Source organism: Dryobates pubescens, chromosome 20, assembly GCF_014839835.1.
Source record: "Dryobates pubescens isolate bDryPub1 chromosome 20, bDryPub1.pri, whole genome shotgun sequence".
NCBI classification, from domain to species: Eukaryota; Metazoa; Chordata; class Aves; order Piciformes; family Picidae; genus Dryobates; species Dryobates pubescens.
The window spans coordinates 8,151,644-8,170,484 of record NC_071631.1 but is presented as its reverse complement, the minus strand read 5'-3'; the positions used below and the strand labels follow the sequence as shown (position 1 = coordinate 8,170,484).

The following is an 18,841-nucleotide window of genomic DNA, read 5'->3' as shown; positions in this document are numbered from 1 at the left end:
ACATGGTGGAAAATAAAGAGGAGAGGTCAATGAGTGGTTTCCCTTTGGCTGGCAGCAGGTCTTCATTCCACTCTGCAGCACTGCCCTTTCCTGGTGGCTGGAAAGCAACTTTGCAGATCTCACCCAGATTAAGTCTCAAGCCACCCAAGCTGAGGGCTGCAGGGATGAGACCTCCCCAGCACTGCTCCCCTCACAGAGATGTTCTCTGCATCCGCTGTGAAACTTCCAGGAAACCTCCAGGACACTATGTGCAGGTGCTGAATCTTGCTACTCCCCAGCTCAGCACCATCAGCCTGCTAAGTGTCCTTCAAGGAGCTGTATGGTTGCTGCTGGATCATGCCCTAGCCCCTTCAGCCAGGCTCAAGATGTTTCAGGCTAAGAGGCATGTCCCTTTTGTTCTGGCAGGAGACCAAGGAAACGTTTCCAAGTGCTGTGGGCTGACACCCACAGCACAGCCCTCTGCAGCCCACCTGGCAGTTGGAAATCACCATGGGTCTGCAAAGGGCTTAATGTTGATTACTCAGCTCAGGCAGGGTCAGAGCTGTCCCACAGCCATGATGGGAGGCAGGAGCCAGGCCAGGCTGAGGCTGGCAGCAGATCTACAGCACAACAGCCACCTGCCCTAAGAAGCACAGCCAGCTCTGCTCTCTCCAGCAAAGAAAGCAGTTTCTGTTATCAATTATTTGTTCTTTCTTTCAATGGATCATAGCAGATGCCAATAATGTGAGCACAGCACTGCCCCAAAGCACCCACCCACAGAAGCCCCAGCAAGGGGCTTTGGTGCACCCACCCTCCCCATGCCAGGGCCCAGTCCTGCTGATCTCTGGACATCATTTGCCTTCTCATTCAGCACCTCTGGACATACACAGTCCCCCCAAGACAGGCAGGCATCACAGTGACAGCTACAGCTGAAATCTGAAGTGTTCTGTAGCTCTGAGGGGGTCACAGTCAAAGAGATTTTATTACCCTCCCCCCAAAAAACTGTGTAGGAAATCCATTTATGTGGTTCAGGAAAGAATTTCACAAGGCAGAAAGAAGCTGCATAGGCAGAAAGTGCAGGGGAAGACACCAGAAATAGAGAACTGGAAGAGTGAAGGCTAAAGCAGAACCCAAACCTGAATTTTGGATTTCCTTTGCCCCTTGGGAATGGTCACAGGGCACACATTGACATTAGACCAGGAGCTCACAACTGATAGTTCATGGCACTGTAATCAGGTGAACAATCACTGCCACCTACTTTCCTTTAGTTTACTCTGTCAGCTCCAGGTGACCCAGATTCAGCCAAGCCCTCCACAGCATTTAACTTGGCACCAGCTCCCCTGCAATGCCACAAGGCCACAGAAGGACCAACAAACCCTTCTTTAGCTTCCACAGCCACCCAAACAGGCCAGAGCAGCAACACCACACCTCTGGCTGTACCAAATCCTTATTCCAATGTGGCTGGTACCACCTCCACAGCAATTTGCACACTGGGAGCAGGAAGTTCCAGAAAACACACAGTAATTCCCCCAAAGAATGGATTCCTACTTCAACACCATGGCATTTTCCTGCCAAAAAGGTACTTCCAGTGTTTGGTTTGTAGCACTTCACAGGGACACAGGTGAAAGCAGAGCAACCCAGAGCATATGAAGAGCACCACAGCCTGCAGGTGATCCCACCCTAAGCTGGAGCAAGGCAAGGCAAGGCAAAGCTGCCTGTTGTGTGTCAGAGCCCAGCTCCAGCTCTAATGCTGCACAGTTCATGCTCTGGTGAATCCCACATCTGCAGGCTGTGACAACAGCTCTGAGGAGGGTGATGCTTTCCTTGCAGTATCTCAGGATCCTTATTCCTGCAGTGCAGCATCTCCTTGGACTACTTTAGCATTTCACTCCTCAAAGCACAGCAGGAACTGAAGAACCACCACCACCAGCCCAAGGGCTATGGTGACAAGAGCTGTTCCCACCTACAGATCAGTTTACTGCATCAGAGCAGCACTAACTGCTGCTCTTCAGCCAAGAGGCTGTGCACATCCTGAGGACGCTCTCAGCTCTCTCCCTTCCCCTGAACACAACTCACACACCAGGCTGATTCCCAGCCACTGCACCAAAGGCAGAGAATCACACACTCAAGCACACCCAGGGAATGTTTGGTCATCTTCTGGTGCATTCAAAGGGCAGCAGAGAGCTCCTCATTGCCAGGCAGCTGATGATTCCTCCATGCCAGGCCCTTCTCACCCCATGAAAGCAATCCCTCTGCTCTTCATAGGATGCTAAACTCCCAAGATTTAACCCCAAAACTTTCCCTACCAGGAGACATTCACTGAATTTCATGGGAATGCAACCTCCCAGCATCCTCCTTCCAGGGAGCAGGCTGCCTGCCACAGGCCACACCACTTACAAGCCCAGAGGCTCTGGGACTGCAGACACAGCACTGCCACAATCTGCCAAACCAGGGTCTTGGGGTTTTGTTTGCTTGAAGAGCCAACTTCAGACCTTCTGGATGTTTTTAATTTGCCAAACTTGTTTGTTTATTGCAGGATTCATTCCAAGATTCATCCTAACCCTGCTTTCTTGGCCAAGCCTCCTAACCAGCCTGATGCCAGCTCCTGAATTTACACTTCTGCAGTAGTTGTTTTTAGGAGCTGCTCATTCCTGCTGCTCAGTAAGACCAATACAACACTGCATGGCAAAGGATTAAGCATGGAGGGGAAAGAGTCTGAGTCATTCTGGAAATGTCTGCACAGCTGAAATGCAAAGCAAAGTTGAACTGAACTACATGGCACACACCAAGCACTTCAGTGGAAGGAAGGGATTTGTACAACCCCCAAGTTCTCACCTCCTCAAAACATCTGTGCAGGCACACAGGCCACCCTCCCCACGCTGCCAGGAAACAACCAAATGGGTGAATCTTGCAAACAGAGTGAGGGGCTGCACATTAAAGGCCACTCCCTGCTGCACTTGTGTGCAGCAGCTGTCTTCTCAGTCTCCCTTTGAAACAAACTAAGAAGCCAGGATGAGCCAAACTCCTAACCCTGATGTAAGTGAGAGGTAACTCAGTTTCACGTGGCTGCAGGTTCCAGCAGAGCTTGGCACCACACAGGACTAAAATCACAAGATCATAACTCCAATCTTTTTCACCACCATTTCCCAGCAAACATTCAGAATTACTTTGGCTGCTTCAGGTTTGCTTAAAAAGCCTGCTCTGATGCACCAGGCAGGAAATACTCCAAGCAGAGAAGCTATCAGAAAAGGTCTCTTGCATTTGACCTGGCAGTTTAAAATGAAGCTCCCACCCAAAGGAAGCGATGCTGAATTTCTCTTCTCCTGTTTCCTGGATGATGCTTGCTACAAAGAATCCCCTGGTGAAGACAAGGGGGGATGGGCATGAGTTGCTGCTGGGGAGATTCAGACTGGATGCCAGAAAAACTTCTTTCACCATTGGAACTATTAAACATTGGAATAAACTCCCCAGGGAGGTGCTGGATTCCCCTACATCAAACAGTTACAAGGCCCAGCTCATTTCAACTCTGTTCTTACCCTGAACGGTTGGAGTGGATGGTCCTGGAGGTCCCTCCCAAGCTATGAATCTATGAACCAAAGGGAATGTGTCACTGAGGACAAGCAACACATGGGAACACTCAGAGCCTCAGAAAACAGCCACAAAACAACGACTTGGAAACATGTTTATTTGAAGAAGTGGAAATTACAAGAGGAGAGGGTAGGGAACAGATTACACGGGGCAGGTGCAGCTGCTGGTGCCCTGCAGAGCACAAGAGCGAAGAGAAGAACAGCACAGGTGCAGTGCACACACCTGACACACCCACCTGAACTCTCTGCTCCCATCTCTTGCCTTCACAGGCAGATCCTGAAGCTCCTCTAGAAGACAGCTCACCCATGTCCTGCAAAAGCACAGGGTGTGCACAGCTCTCAGGACAAAGACCCAGGGTCAAGCATTGCTACAGCATTCTTCCAAGCTGGGGCATTGAGATACTGACAGAATGTCCCAGAATGTTGTTCATTTATTTAAGGCCATCCAGATGTCAAGTTCTTACACCCCATTCTTCCCCAGGAATAATAAACCACACGGTTCCACCCAGCAAAGGGTGTGTTCTTGGCTACCTAAGGAAGAAATCCTGAGACTTAATGATCTGGCAAAGCAAGATTCACAGGCCCAAGACACAACTCACTTCTGAGATCCACATTAGCTAATGCTTCCATGCAGCTGCAGAGCAAACCCCACCTACACTGACCCAAACCTGGAACTCTTGTCTTCAGAGCACAGCCAACAGCAACCAGCAGCCCCCATCACAGAGCAGAGAGCAATGCTCAGCTGAACTCATAGTGGAGAAATAAATCGGCCTGAGCAGCTCAACAGTTTGCAGCCACAGGCACTACACAGACAGCAATTCTCCACCAGGAAGGTGACAAATTCCTCACAGAGCAGACTCTGCATCTGGGTCTGTGTCTTGAAGGACAAAAAATTACCCCAGGAAGAGTTAAAAATTTGCTTCTCCAATGGGTCTCTCTTCCTCCCCGTGCTAAGCACATGCCCTGTTTCCTGCACAGCCATCTGATCAGTCCTACATCTGCCCATAAAACTGTAAGGATTAGATCAGAAACACCAGAAGAGATTAACTACTGAGAGCTTGGCTTCAGTCACTGCCCCCTTGCCCCCCAAGACTTACCTTCTCTGCTGCAGTGCAGCTCTTGGACATGCTACAAATGAAGACTTCTGTACCAGCACTGAAATTCAGAAATTGAGAGCAGAGAGAAGCATGGCCAAGAGCAGTCTGGCCCCTGAGCCTTCCCCAGACAGGTCAGAGCACCAGGACGAGATACGAGTACCTGCCAGCAGAGCTCAGGCTGCTTTAGAGCCCACCACAGAGCCTGTCCTGCAGCACCTACAACCAGACAAGAGAAGAAATAATTACACTGCAAACAGGAGAAGGTTACAAGAGTGCACAGGTTCTCTAACCTCACTCCAAGGAAAAGAGGAAACTTGCATTAGCAGACACAGAAGCAGCAAAGGAGATCTCCACTATAACTAGCATAAATAAAACACACTGCCCAGCTCAGGAATGGCTCTGCTGCCCTCCTCATTGCTCTGGTTCAGAATGCAACTGAGATTGCTGGTCAGCAACAGCAGTATTTGAGCAACTGTCACACAGAGGCATGGCTCAGAGAAGGGCAGTCAGCCTGAGATGGTGTCACCTGCTCCTGAAGCAGCAGCAGGTGATGGGTTTGTGCTGTCAGCACAGAGGCCCAGGGCTCTCAAACTCACTCAAACCAACTAAGCCCTCAGCTCCCAAGTGTAATTTGCATCAAAAAGCATGCAGACAATAAAGCAAAGCCCCAGAGCCAATAAAGGCCAACCGCTTGTACTGTTCTGGAAGATGGAAATCCCTCCCAGCTGACATTCAGCAGTGCCAGGAACACAGCACCGCAGAGGTGGGAAGACCTCAAGAGAACAGGGAGGTGGAATCAAAGCAGCAGTGCCACCTCCAACAGCAACACCTCCAACACTACCCACTGCTGCCACACCTAGGACATCCACCAAGGCTCCAAGTGATGTCAGGAGGTGCTGCCAGTCTCTGCCAAAAACCCACCAAGGAGGATGAGAGGGCAGAAAAGATGAGTAGGAGACTGAAGAGCAGTTCCACCAATGTTCCTCTAATTTGACTTCCACTATAAGGTAATTAACAGCCAGCTTCCTAAACACTGCAGTTCAGAAGCACAGCAATCCAGGAGAAGTGAAACACCCTTCAGTTCCTTTTTTTTATTGCTCCTTTTGGGTTTTTCTTAATGCCTGCAAGGAGCATCAGCTCTGAACTGCAAAGTGAGCATGAGCCAAGAGTGCTGACTGGAACCACAAGAGGTTGAGAACAACAGAGGCCAAGTCCAGAAAACACCTAGAAAAGGGAAAATACTGCAAAACTAATAAAATAGAGTAATAAAGATTGAAGAGAAAGGAAAGTCTTAGAATCCTCTGTTTCATGTCTCTATCAGCTTCTTTTTTGGTTGCCTTTTCTTCCCCTCCAGGAGGGGTTGCAGAAGGGACACTGAGGAGCCATCTACTGGCGTGCTGCAATTCCTTCAGTCAGGCTGCACACAGCAGTCAGAAATATTTCAAAACACAGCTTTGCCTGACCCATTTCCATTCCAAAAGTTCTGGGCAAAAAGGCAGCAGTGAAGCACAGCTTGATGACACCAGGCTCCAGCCCAGCAAGCTTCCACCACAGGAAACCAGGAGGTGATCAATGAACCCTTCCCCCACCCCGACTCAGTGTTCTGCAAAACACCAGCGGACAGGAGGTGATGCAGCTCCCCCCTGCAGGCTGGGAGCCACCCCCAGGGAAAGGTTCAGTTTGCAAGGTTTTGGTGAGTTTCAAAGGACATCCAGGAGACTGTTTGCAAAGGCCTGCAGGGACAGGACGAGGGGCAGTGGCTTCAAACTAGAGCAAAGCAGATTTAGACTGGGTGTGAGGAACAAGTTCTGCACCAGGAAGCTCCTGGAACAGGTTGCCCAGGGAGGTGGTTGAGGCCTCATCCCTGGAGATACTCAAGGTGAGGCTGGACAGGGCTCTGTGCAACCTGATCTAGTGAGGATGTCCCTGCTGACTGCAAGGGGTTGGACTGGATGAGCTTTGGAAGTCCCTCCCAGCCCAGCTCATCCCATGGTTCTATGATCCAATTTGGCTACTGGGACACAATTTTGGGCAGACTTGTAGGCCTGCAGAGGCTGCAGCACCAGGCTGGGCATGGATGGGGAGGGGAAAAAGCCTGAAACCAACCTTCTCCAGAGGTATAAAGAGCAGTAACTTACCTGCCAGCTCAGTTCCTATGGCACCATGAACATTCTTCAGGGATTAGAAGACAAAATGGGGATGGAAGCTAAAACATTATTAGAAGATAGAAGGGGTCAGGCACTGAAGATACCAAACAAAAACAGTTTATACTTTTTTGGAACCTAACTTCTAATTGCTGTTCAGTCAACTAGCATTTCCAAAGCATCTTATTTCACTCAGACAACTATTTGACCAACAACACTTAATAAATCATTTTACACCTACACTTTCAGCCTGCCACCAGGCATCCTCCTCAGAGCCAGCTGCGCTGGCTGAACAGTGACTGGAGGAGTCCAGCAAGCAGGTGTCTGTAGACTCACACATTCCATCCCCATTGTCACCAGGCAATCTAACTAATGCACATCATTCCCAGGCTCCTGGTATTAAAGCCTGAGTTTTCTTGACAAAGCCTTTGTGGTCTCAGCTTAGAAGAGAGCATTTGCTGCTAGCACAGACACAGGCTCAGTGGATAGAAGCCTTGCTTTGCCTCAGAGCAGTGTGGCCTTGCCAGTCCCACAATTCCTCCTGGAGCTCCTCTTAAAAACTTCCATCCTGCAGTCCCTCTGCACAGGGATCCAGAAATTCAAGCATTACCATTTTATTTTCACCTACCAACAGAGTCACTCCCAGCAGAGAATCCACACGAGTCACACAGCCAGCACAAAGCTCTCAGGTTCTGTTGCCAGCATCTGAAAGAGGCATTTTAAAAACAGTTAAACAAGGGATGGCTGTGGGCTGCCCTGCATTCATTTACTACTTACTGCAGGCTTTGTAAGAGCCATGGTAGCTGAAGAGGTGTGGAATACAACTTCTCTGCATTTCAAGCTTGCAGGACCTCACCCTGCCCCCACAGAATTTTGGCTTGTTCCTGGCCACTCCCTCTGCCTGCTTACCAGGCCTGCAGCCAGCCTGGGCCTTGGGTTCAGATTCCACTCTAGAAAAGAGCTGGTCCAGCCCTGCCATGGCTTCTGCCATACACCTCTGAAGTGCTTCACCCTGAATCCTTACTCAGAAAAGCTGCACCTGAGTGGGACTAATCACACTGCAGGAGACTGAGGTGGAAAGGTACAGACCCCTGAGTGCACTCAAGAGAAAAAGGAAGGCAGGGAGAGGGAGGCAGGGAGAGGGAGGCAGGGAGAGGGAGGCAGGGAGAGGGAGGCAGGGAGAGGGAGGCAGGGAGAGGGAGATGTTACTTTCTAAGAAAGCAAAACAAACCCACCCTCCCCACTCCCTCCCAAAGTAAACCCCAACAAGCAGCTTTCCCAGGCTTTCCTGGCTTTCTCCTCCCCATTGCTGCTGCTGCTTTGTCCCCTGTTAACATATTTAGAAGAATCTAAGGCCTAAGAACACAGAAGCCCAAAGCTACACCATCTGACCACATCTTACTTCTTTTCATGCAACTTCAGTATCACTGCAAGTGGTCCTCTGCCCAGTTTCCTCCTGGAAACTCTTCCCACAGTTGAGGATTTTTTGCTTCAGCAGTTTGAGATGACCTTAGTGGCCTAACACACCTCAGAGCTGGAAGCACTCTGGTAAGGTCTTTACTGGTTTTGTGTTGGGCAGTACTGGGAGAGGAGGACATGTTGCAGGAGCACACAGGCCAGCTGTGGGTTTCAGATACTTCACAGGGAGACTGAAGGCAAACAGCAAGGTTCTCAGGTCTGCTCACTACTAGCACTGACTTGCAACACAGCCCTTCCAAAAGATCTTGGCATGCACCAGAGGTGCCTCATACTGCCCTCGTTCCAGCCTTTGGATGGATTTGCCTCCCTAGCACTCCCTCTTTCCAGCCCTGTGCACAAGCATCACCACCAGGTTATTTTATTATACCCAAAGGAAAAGCCTACAAAGAACTTGCCAGCTTGCTGTCTTCACTGGAGAACTGTCTATCACCAACCTCCTGCACTTCTAGGGGGCCACCTGAAATTGTTTTGCTGTCCTGTACTTCCTGCTCCATTCCTGGCAACTACCTCATGGCCTCCTTGCTGTAACTTCTGCTTCTGGTGGGGACTGCCTGCCTCAGGTGAGCATACAGGTGGGGCAGCAAGGAGATGGAGCAGCACACTCCCAGCTGGTGCAATCAAGCTGACAGAAGTACTGTTTGTCCCAAAAGTCAGGTGGGAATTGGTGGGATGCACCACACCTAACCCTTCACAGTGGGTGAGAAGGGATGGACTGTGCAAGCCAGCAGTGCCTGCTTTGGGACTACACCTTGGAGATGGGCACACATGCCCTGCTCTGGCCCTTCCACAGCTGTCACTCCCAACCCTGCACAAAATCTGCACTGAAGCCAAAGCAGAAAGGAGAAGTGTTGGGGTTCCCTTAGGTGAGATCCCCAGTGCAGACAACAGCACCAGCAAAAGAAACACCTGTGCAGGCCTGCTGCCTGCACTGACAGCCTCCCACAGGCCATCTACACAGCATGACTGGAGGCACTGGCTGGGAGAACTTCCTTCTCACTCCAACTGCTGGTCAGAGGAAGAGTTCTGGATGAGAAAACAGAGATGAGAGTAAGTGACAACCAAGATCATTTCCTAAACTTAGTAAAAACTCCAATCCATGGCTGTTGAAATGTCTTCAGACAAACAGGGCTCTGACTGCATCAAGTCACTCTGACCAGCAGGGCTTCCAGACTTGATACAGGGACCAAAGGACTAACCAGAACTAAACAAGATATTAGGTGACCATGGTTCCTTCAGCATCTTTAGCAAGCCTGTTCCTGTACTTCACACCTTTCAGGCACACTACCTGCAAGTTCTTTTCCCGGTCAGGGATTGGAACAGGCTCCCCATGGAAGTGGTGGAGGTGTTCAAGGAATGTGTGGCTGTGGCACTTAGGGACATGGTTTAGTGGCCATAGTGGTGCTGGGTTGATAGTTGGACCATATTAGAAGCCTTTTCCACCCACAGCAATTCTATGCTAGAGCAAATGTGCAGCTCTCCAAGCTTTAGCACTTACCAGCAGTTCATCAGCACAGGTGTGGTGTTAACAAGGGCAGCACACAGCACCTGCAGGGGTTTATTCCAATGGTTGAAGGACACAGCCCTGATGTGTACCTTAAAAACTGAACTGTAAAGGCAGGAAGAGACAAATCTACTCCTGAAAGATAACAGCTGGCCGTGTAAGATTACTGAAGTGCAATAAATTACAGTAAGATTACAAACAAACCACCAAGAGGTGGTTAAAGGAGATCAGCAGTGTGGTGCTCCAGGAACATTCCTCTGCAGGATGCTTGTGCTCACTTTGGAAGCTACTGAGGTGTCTGTATTTTGATAGACAGAGATTCTGCAAGCCCCTGCATGCTGCATGGTTTAATCCCCTTGCTCTCACAGTGGTCCCTTCCAGGGACAGCATCAAAGTCCATGAAAACACAGCCAGCATACACCTGAGCTGACTTCATTCCTGTCTTGGCTGAGTAGGGAAGGGCTTGATTCACCAAGTGAAAGGTTCTGGAGAGCCACTCAAAGTCTGTGTCATGCTGGTCAGAAGTGCAGTTGGAGGAGGAATGTGTCACAACAGGAGGTTGTGACCCAAACTAAATCATTGTGCTCTTCTGGGAGGTCTCTTGGAACTCCCCACTGGTGGCTCTCTGGAGCAGGCTGGAAGCACCCTGTCACCATGTAGCTTCCCACAGCGTGGAGCTGGTGTCTACAGACAATGAGCCAGAAGTGCTGGAACATCTCAATGTGTGCATTTAGGGGTTACTGCCACCTCCTAAGCAATAGGAAGAGTCTTCCACTGCTATGAAGGAACTCCAAGTGGAGTTCATGAGGGCCGTTGTGCACTCAAACACCAAATGGTTTTCTGCCAACACACCTGAAACAAACCACATCCTGCACTGCTGAGAGACCTTCAGGAGGGAGAATGAACTCCAGTCATGAAGTTATTCTGGCCTAATGGGTAACCTCCCTTCCTCCTGGGTTTCTAAAGGACCTAACCCTTAGAAGGCCCCAACCTTCTCTAGAAGTACTGAGAGAAAACTTTCCCAGCTCATTCACCTCAACTCTCCTCTCTCATACAAACAGCACTGAGAAAAGGCTAACTCAGCAGAAAATCTTTATGCTCAAGAGCTCACATTTGCAGCCATCTGCTGTCTCCTGTACCTGCCAGTTCAGCCAAGGTAAGCCTACCAAAAAAAAAAATCAGCAATTTTCCTCAGTCTCCATGAAATGTCTACCCCATGGAAAAGTCTTCATGGAAAGTCAGGCTACCATACCCCAGGCAAATGTATGGCTTTTACATAACCAGAGAAAACACTAAATTAATGTAAAAACATTAAATAAATGAAAATAAGTAAAGCTAAAGGAATAAACATTTCAAGTGGTGCCTCTAAGGAGGAGGATGTCAATTGCCAGCACAGAAGTGGACTCTAAATCCTCCATGCCAGACTCCAAACTCTGTGCTCTAATGGATAAACACCAATCTTTGATTTAGTTCTTCAACTGAGATTTCATTTTAAATCCATTACCACAGGATCTTGGCTGAGGGACTGGTGGAGCTACTCACAGCAACCAAGAGATGGGAAACTGCATTGTCTTCCTCCCTGCAGTAGGAGCACACTGCCATGCCCCACACTGCACAGCCCTTACCCTACAGAAATCACTTGGAGCTACTCAAGTATTTACCCAGCAGCTTCCACTGATACAGACATTTGATGTCCTTAAACTGCTTCTATTTTAAACCTCAGCTCACTTGCTAAAAGGCTTTTTGAAGCCACTTCCAATGGAAGATGCCCTACATTTGTGGAGCTGCTTCTCCCATCTGCAGGGTGGAAGAGGCAGCACACTGCAGGTGTCCTCCTTTGGCCCAACAAAACAGATTTCACTCCTAAGCTTCAGGCTTCAGATGCTGTGCTGCACACCTTTTTGGCTCATAGAATGGCTTAGGCTGGAAAGGACCTCAGAGATCATCCACTGCCTAAATGCACTCACCAAGCACACAGGTAAAGAAATCTATTTGGCATGAGAGAAATGGCTAAAAACTGAAGAAATCTACTTGGAAAAAACCTCTATTTGACAGAAGAGAGATGGCCAAACCCAGCCAAGAGCCAGCCAAGAAACAAACAGAGAGAGAAAAGCAAACAAGGCCAATTCTTTTCTAGGGATGGCCCCTGGGGAATCCCACAGGAGGAACATGCTGCAGAACACTGAATTTTTACGAGGAACATTAAAGAGGATTCATGGTTCAATGCTTTGCAGCCACGAGGAATAATGAGTGTTTATTTGGATTGAAAGGGCAAAGGAAATGCAGAATTGGCTGCAGTGCTGTGTGACATGAATCACCTACACATGAGGACAGAATGAGATCTCATACTTCATGTAGGTAATGAAATATCAAAGCCATTCAAAGCATGCTGTAATTAATGTTCTGACTCCTCTGAATGGTGACAGGGGCCACTGAAAACAACAGGAACTCCCAATCTGCACCTGTAGCTTGCTGGCTGCACAGATCCTATATGCAGTGCTGCAGGTAACACTTTTCTCCCCCCTCTCTCTCCCTGCAAAGACAGACAAGCAGAGGTGTACACTACTGAAAAGCCTCCAGCCTGCTTTCTTAACTGCAACACATTAGAATACTGAAAGGTACAGCAAGACAAAGCCCTGACAGTTACAGAAGCCTGACACAAGAGGGACTGAGCAGCCGGTCATTAGCAGGGCCTCTGTAGTAAACCCCTAAGTAACAGCTGATAGAATGTGTGTGGGGTAGAAAGCCAAGCATTGGACAGAAATGCTGAGCATTAAGAGTCATCTTTAAGGCTGTGTCCACCAAAAATTGACTTTGCCTCCAGAGCTGCTGGGAGAAGGGAACAAAGGTGACTGCCCAACTTTCTGGAGTAAGCAGGGCAGTGCTTACTCATGAAGTTACTCTGGCAGTGCTTATGTGACCCAAGGACATATCTTACAGTATGTACTACTCCAGGTTTTGACTCTTCACAGTTCCTGGCAATCCTAAGGAATGCCAGCTGGCTATCACCTTCCTGGCTTCCTTCCCACCACTGTATGCAGCCTTTGTATTCCCAGCATCACGGTTCAATGAACCCCTTACCAAAGGCCTCCTAACTTCTCCTCCTGTAACAGCCTGGAGCATGTTTCAGGTGTGGCAGCGGCAGCCCAGCTGCTGCACCCCAGACTGAGCAACCACCTGCCCAACAACCGCACCTGCAACACCAGGAAGCAACAAGGACCCACAGCTCTGCTCCTTCCTCCGGCCAAGCACACAGCAAGTCCACAAAGCTGATGTCTGCCTCAAGCCACCCCTGCCAAGGACTCATTTGCACTGAACAATGCTCAGCTGGATCTCTGCTCTGAAACTGCTGCCTCAGTGGAGTGCTCCCCACCTACCTAAGTGGCTACCTTCCACCTGCAGCACCACCACTGCCAGTGCTGGGGGCATGGCCATGCTGCCTTTCCTGCTTCAGGTTTTTTTGTGGGGCTTAGTTGGTTGGTTGGACTTTTGCTTTGGGTTGGGTTTTAATTTGTTTGCAGGTTGAGGTTGTGGTTTGGGTTTTTTTAGTAAGAATGTTAATTTCATGACCTGAGAAAATGATGAATAAATAATCTAGGGTCTGTTCCAGAAGCTGTTTCAATTGAGACAAAGTGGTTTCAACTTTTTGTGAACTGCTGTATTGTGAAACTACAAAACCCCTGAAAAAGGACCATACTCAAAGCAACCTTTTCTGTACTGCCCAGCACTGGTAAAACTGAGAGCCTGATTCTTCCCAACAGTCTACTCTCCTCTTGCTCTCAACCCAGTGAGTCCTTTGGGACACCTTTTTGTAAGCTGGAAGAATTTTGCTTCCCCCCCAATCCTCTTTCTGAAGGCATTAAAATCCCCACTAGTCAGCTTTGGCTACTGATCACAGGGCCAGGGAAATGGCTTTGTGCACAGGAGCTGCACAAATTAACCACACTGGGACATACTCCTTTAGGTTTTAATGTAAGCACTCAAAATCAATCTTATTTGGAGGAGCCCTTTGAGGCCCTTTGCCCCATCCATACAAATCCTCTATAAGCCAATACTTAGGATGACATTGCTGTACCAGCTCTGCCAGCAAACTCAGTCAGGTGCTGAAGCTTTGATCTGAAAGCAGCATTCCCAGCACAGCAGAAAGGTGAAGCCACAAGAAAGTACAGCAGGATGAAAACTCATCTAAAAACTAAAAATGAGGATGATTTTACTTCAACTCAGCACAGGCATGGTATTTGCCAGAACACCCCCCGCCTTTGAGGAAAGCAGAGAGCTTATGCACCAACACCTGACTGCAGCCTAAAGCTCTGGTCTGCCAAAAACACAAAACAAAAACCCAACCAAAGGAAAACCAACCACCAAAAGAACCCCAACCAAGCCAAAGTAAAAACAAAGAAAGAAAACCCTGTCCTGGCTTTGAGCCACGAGCTGCCCCAGGCAAAAGGACAGGAAGGTATTCCCCCAACAGGGGAGGAGTAAAGCAAAGGCACTCACATGGGACTGGAGGTTACCTGAATGCTGTTTAGAGCTACATGCAGAAACACAGCAGGTACTGAGGAAAAGGAGGAGAGAGAGACACATTCAGGCCAGTTCTCCCCCTGGGCCAGAGCCTTCCCCGAACCTCCCTCTCAACCTCAGCAGGCGCCAGGAGCAGGCCAAACTGCGCCCCCAGGGCAGGCTCACCATGGCCTCAATTCCCCCCTGCAGCAGAACACCAGGGCTCAGGCAGGCCTAAAGCTCCCTCCCCCCACCAGGCCAATATTGCACAGCAAGAAATTCGTTTGGCAGCTGAAGGCCGCAAGGGCCAGGCTGCCCCAGGGTAAGAGCTGTGCCTGTCAGAGCAGAGAGAAAGGAGGGAAAGAGAAGGAGCAGACAGTCAGGTCTGTCTATACAGGGAGGTGCAGGATGATGGGAATGAAGTAACTAAGATTACACCTGCTTGTGTCCACCTCCTGGGACTCTTTGGTACTTCTGGAGGACTTTTTCTCCGTGGTGGGACACTCAGTCCCTAACGTGTAACAAACCCTCCCAAACAAACAAAACAACTCATGAAGAAAACCGACTCATAGAATGTTTTGAGTTGGAAAGGACTTTTGAAGGTCATCTCTAGTCCAGCCCCTAATCCATCAGGTTATTGATCAGCTATTACAGAGATTCTGAAGCCTCTCCCGTACAGCTGGAGCACTTAGATCACTTTGAGCTGCGGCAGGAAATGTACCTCCGGTTCCCTCGAAGGCTTAGAGCTGGTTCACAGGCAGCTCATGAGGTTCTTATTTGCTGTACAACACCCAGACCCTGCCTAAAGACATCCACAGGAGGGGTTTGGTCTGCATTTAACATTAAGCAGATACAATCAGCTTGTTAACAATCATTTATTCTTTTGCACCAAAAAAAAGTATCTGCCTTAGGTGCATGGCAGCCTTCAGAGTGGCCACATCCAGTCTGCTTCCCACCCAGAGCAAGCTCACAGCACAGCTCTGCAGAAAAGGCCTGGTGGGAAGCACCAGATCACCACAAGTTCTTCAGAGTGAACCTCACTGGAAGATATGGCAGACAAGACAAAGTTTTCCTTCTGACTAAAAGAGTAGCTGCTGCTGCTGGGCTGCAGGCTTAGACATCTTCGGCTATGTGGCTTTGCTACCTCTGCTCTTCCTGATATATTCCAGACAAATAGGCAGAACATCTTTGCTCCTTCTCCTCCAACTGCAAACACCCTGAACAGCTAAGTGCACAGAAACAGTAAGTAGGAAGCATGGAGAAGACCAGAATGTGTGTTGCACACCCTAGGAGCTACTGCTGCTGGCTGTTCAAATGGGTAACAAAGTGCTCACTAAAAGATCCACGAACAGGCTGGAGGTGCTGCCAGACAGGAGGAGCCAGTGCTGTTCAGCTCTGGGGTTTGCTGGATGGAGGTTGCAATGACTAATGCATTAACAGCAACACTGATGTATTTTGTTAATCTGCTCAGCAACAGCTTATGGAGCCGTCTTCAGCTGCTTGCATCCTCTGCCTGCTGTTCAAAGGGGAATGCTCCATGCTGAGTATCTGACCCCGCAAAGAATCTCAGGGAAAATCCTGTTCAGAGGTGGTTTGGGTGCTGAGATCAGCAGCATTTCAACCTAACTGCAGATCAAAAACCCTTGTGGGTAAGTTGCATGTTTGCTTCAGCATTTGTGTGCCACAGGGCAGAAGTCACTCAGTAATACAGCTCACTGAAATAGTTCTTCTAAGGTGCTATCATCTCATGGTAGGAAGAATTCCTCTCCTGTAATCTCAGCATTGCTGAGCATCTTGTTTCCAGTACTGAGCAGAACAAAGAAGAAAGAGCTTGTCCAGAACAACAGGGAAATGAATCTGTAACTGCAATCGATTTTGACTGAAAATGCACTAAGTTCAAGACGTCTGGTCTTGACAAGAGACAGAAAAGAATGCACTTGTCTTGTTTAGGGCATGTTTTATAGCTACTGCCAGCAAAGTTACACAAATCTCTACCTCACTGCTTCAATACATTGACTTCTTAAACTGGTTGCCTACAGTAGGTTTCAACAGGGCACCTTGGAATGTGTTTCCAAGGCGGCTTTCAGAAAGTTGTCTGCATCTAGGAACTGGCTAAAAAGTGAACCTAAGAAACACCAACATTCCTACCCAAGCAATTCCCGAGCTCCTATCCTCACTTATGCACCTGACCTATTTTCATCCCAGCCTTTCAGCCTAGGCAGCATTTCACTTCCCTTTTTTCTGCAGGAGTTAAAGCAGCACAGCAGGAAATTTAAGAAGAGCAAAGCCCATGCACTGCTAAGACAGCTGAATGCTCTCCAGAATTAGCTTTGCTTTCCTACCATGAAATCAATGCTCACCCTCTTAAATTCAAGTTGGGTTTGCATTTTCTGCATGCCAGGTTTGAAATGCCTGAAATGTCTGTCAGAATCACATCACAGAAACAAGGCACTGATGCAATGGATCCCTTGAAATGAAAATGGAAATGCAACCTCCTCTCAGAGATGAAGATGTAGGCAAAGAGAGGAGTCTGTGTGTGCCCTACGCTGCCACAAGCTCTGCAGAAAGCTCAACAGGAAAATAAATAAGCAAGGCTAAATGCTCACTGGTCCTGAGGGCAAGAGTGAAGCTGGACTTTGAAGCAAGGAGGCCAGGACTACAGTTTGGCCTGCTCTTCCTTTTACCCTTTTTCCCCCCCCCTCTCCTTAATTTAAAGCAATTTAGCAGATTCCAGTCACAGCAATATATTTGGAAGTCGTGTTTTAAACTCAGAAACCTCACTGATAAGAAGCTGATGCTTTCCAGTTGTTTTCTTCCTGGAACAACCTTGCCATCTGCTTCATTTCCAGAGCCCTGAGCATATTCAACAACTCCTACCACACTTATTGTCAGGGACTTCATGTGACTGGGAAGATTGGAAAATCCAGATGAGAGATCCTCTTATTTCTGTGAAGATCTTTCAAGTTAAAGAGCATTGACAGCTCTGCGTGCCCACAACTCTTCTCGGATCAAGGTATCCCAAGCCAAGTTTATCTGGAATTAAACAAATACTTCAGATCTGAAAAATCCTTACAAAATACCTCTACTCACCAGTCACACTTCTTCTGCAGCTGACTATTCAGGTCCACAACATTGACTGAACCTGGAATGCTCCTAGAGCCTATAGCAAGCTGCTCCCGACTCCTCTGCAACTTTCAGAGCACTGCACAAAGGGACAATCAGGAAGGAAAGGTCTTGATGCCTCTGGTTGAGGAAGTGTGCAAGATGAGTAGGTGCCACGAAGGGTTCCACAAGTCCAAGTGTTCCCAGTCTGATTTGCAAATCTGTTCTTCAGCTTTTGCTATTTGTCTGTCTAGAACCAACAGATCACGCCCTCCACAAAAACAGATGATTACTAACATCCCCAGGTTTACAATGGGGTAAACTACAACTGTGCCGTGGCTTAGGGCCAGCCCTCTCTCAATTAATGCTAAGAACTACCAAGTGATCCAACTTCAGGATATGCCAGGCTTGTGTCTACTTTCAAGATAAACATTTATTTTTTATTATTGATTATTCTTTTACAGAGATCTACTTGGACTCATTTCTCAACAGCCTTGTTGGACTTTGCGGAAGTGTGCCGTAAATTCTTTGCTTTTTGATGGTGGGGGGAAAAAAACCCAACAAAACCAAACACCCCAGAGGTGCATGGAACTACAGAGGGAAAATTTAAGTGTTGACAATCGTTCATGCCTCCAGCAACCCTAAAATAGCATCCAGTTCTCTTCTGAAGTGCAAGTCACCTTTATTTCCAATCGCTTTCAGCTGCAGGAGCGTGCACCATGCTCCTCTCGGGCACGGACGCACCTAAATTTAACCTTTACCTTCAGTGCTGGGAATCCCTCCATGGCAATGGCAGATTTTCAACAATATTCCAGTGCTCAGGCCTGTGGAGCTCATGTCCTCCCTCCTCCCACCCCCAAGCCCTTTAATGGTACTGAAGGAAATGAGAAAGAAAGTTGTCTTACCGATAGCTCCAAGGTTAATGTCCCTTGCGACCCCCACCTAGCAAGTCGACATCATGACATGTCAGGTCAGCCTCAACCACGCTTCCCTGATAGTCAGGTAAAAGGAAGGAGTTAAAATACAAAAGTGACACTTGCAGACTTCTGGATATCAGCAAACGTGATGCAACACATTCTGAACTGTCTTTCAGAGCTTCTGGTAACTTCCCAGATGTTAAAACATGTTTTCAGCGGGATTCTCCTGCGGTAAAATTTCAGCAGCTCCTGATCAACCACCAGATCTTGCAGATCCACCTGGACTGGTTAGTCAGAAGGAGAATGAAAGCTGTCCATCAGCACCAAGGAGGCGGTTAGCCCCTGCTGCACACGTTTGATCGACTAATAAATGCTCAGCTTAGCCACTCTGGGTCTCAGAAGACATTTCAGGCCAATAGACTACAACAGCCTCATTCAGTTCCAAGTTAACAGAAGCTCTCACTTTCTTTGGTTTTGTATTCAGAAAAGGAAGCACAACTTGGTACACTCTTGGGACTCTTTCTATAAGGCTCTG

At 48.4% G+C, this 18,841-nt stretch overlaps 1 long non-coding RNA gene across 1 annotated transcript; it reads right to left on the bottom strand.

Moving 5' to 3' along the window:
- Nucleotides 1-6,645: 6,645 nt before the first annotated feature.
- Nucleotides 6,646-17,920, bottom strand: LOC128898209 (uncharacterized). The gene is made up of 3 exons (XR_008462742.1): nt 17,378-17,920; nt 7,436-7,512; nt 6,646-6,869 (listed from the first exon to the last, which is right to left on the bottom strand). It is a non-coding gene; the product is annotated as an uncharacterized LOC128898209 (long non-coding RNA).
- Between the last annotated feature and the right edge of the window lie 921 nt (nt 17,921-18,841).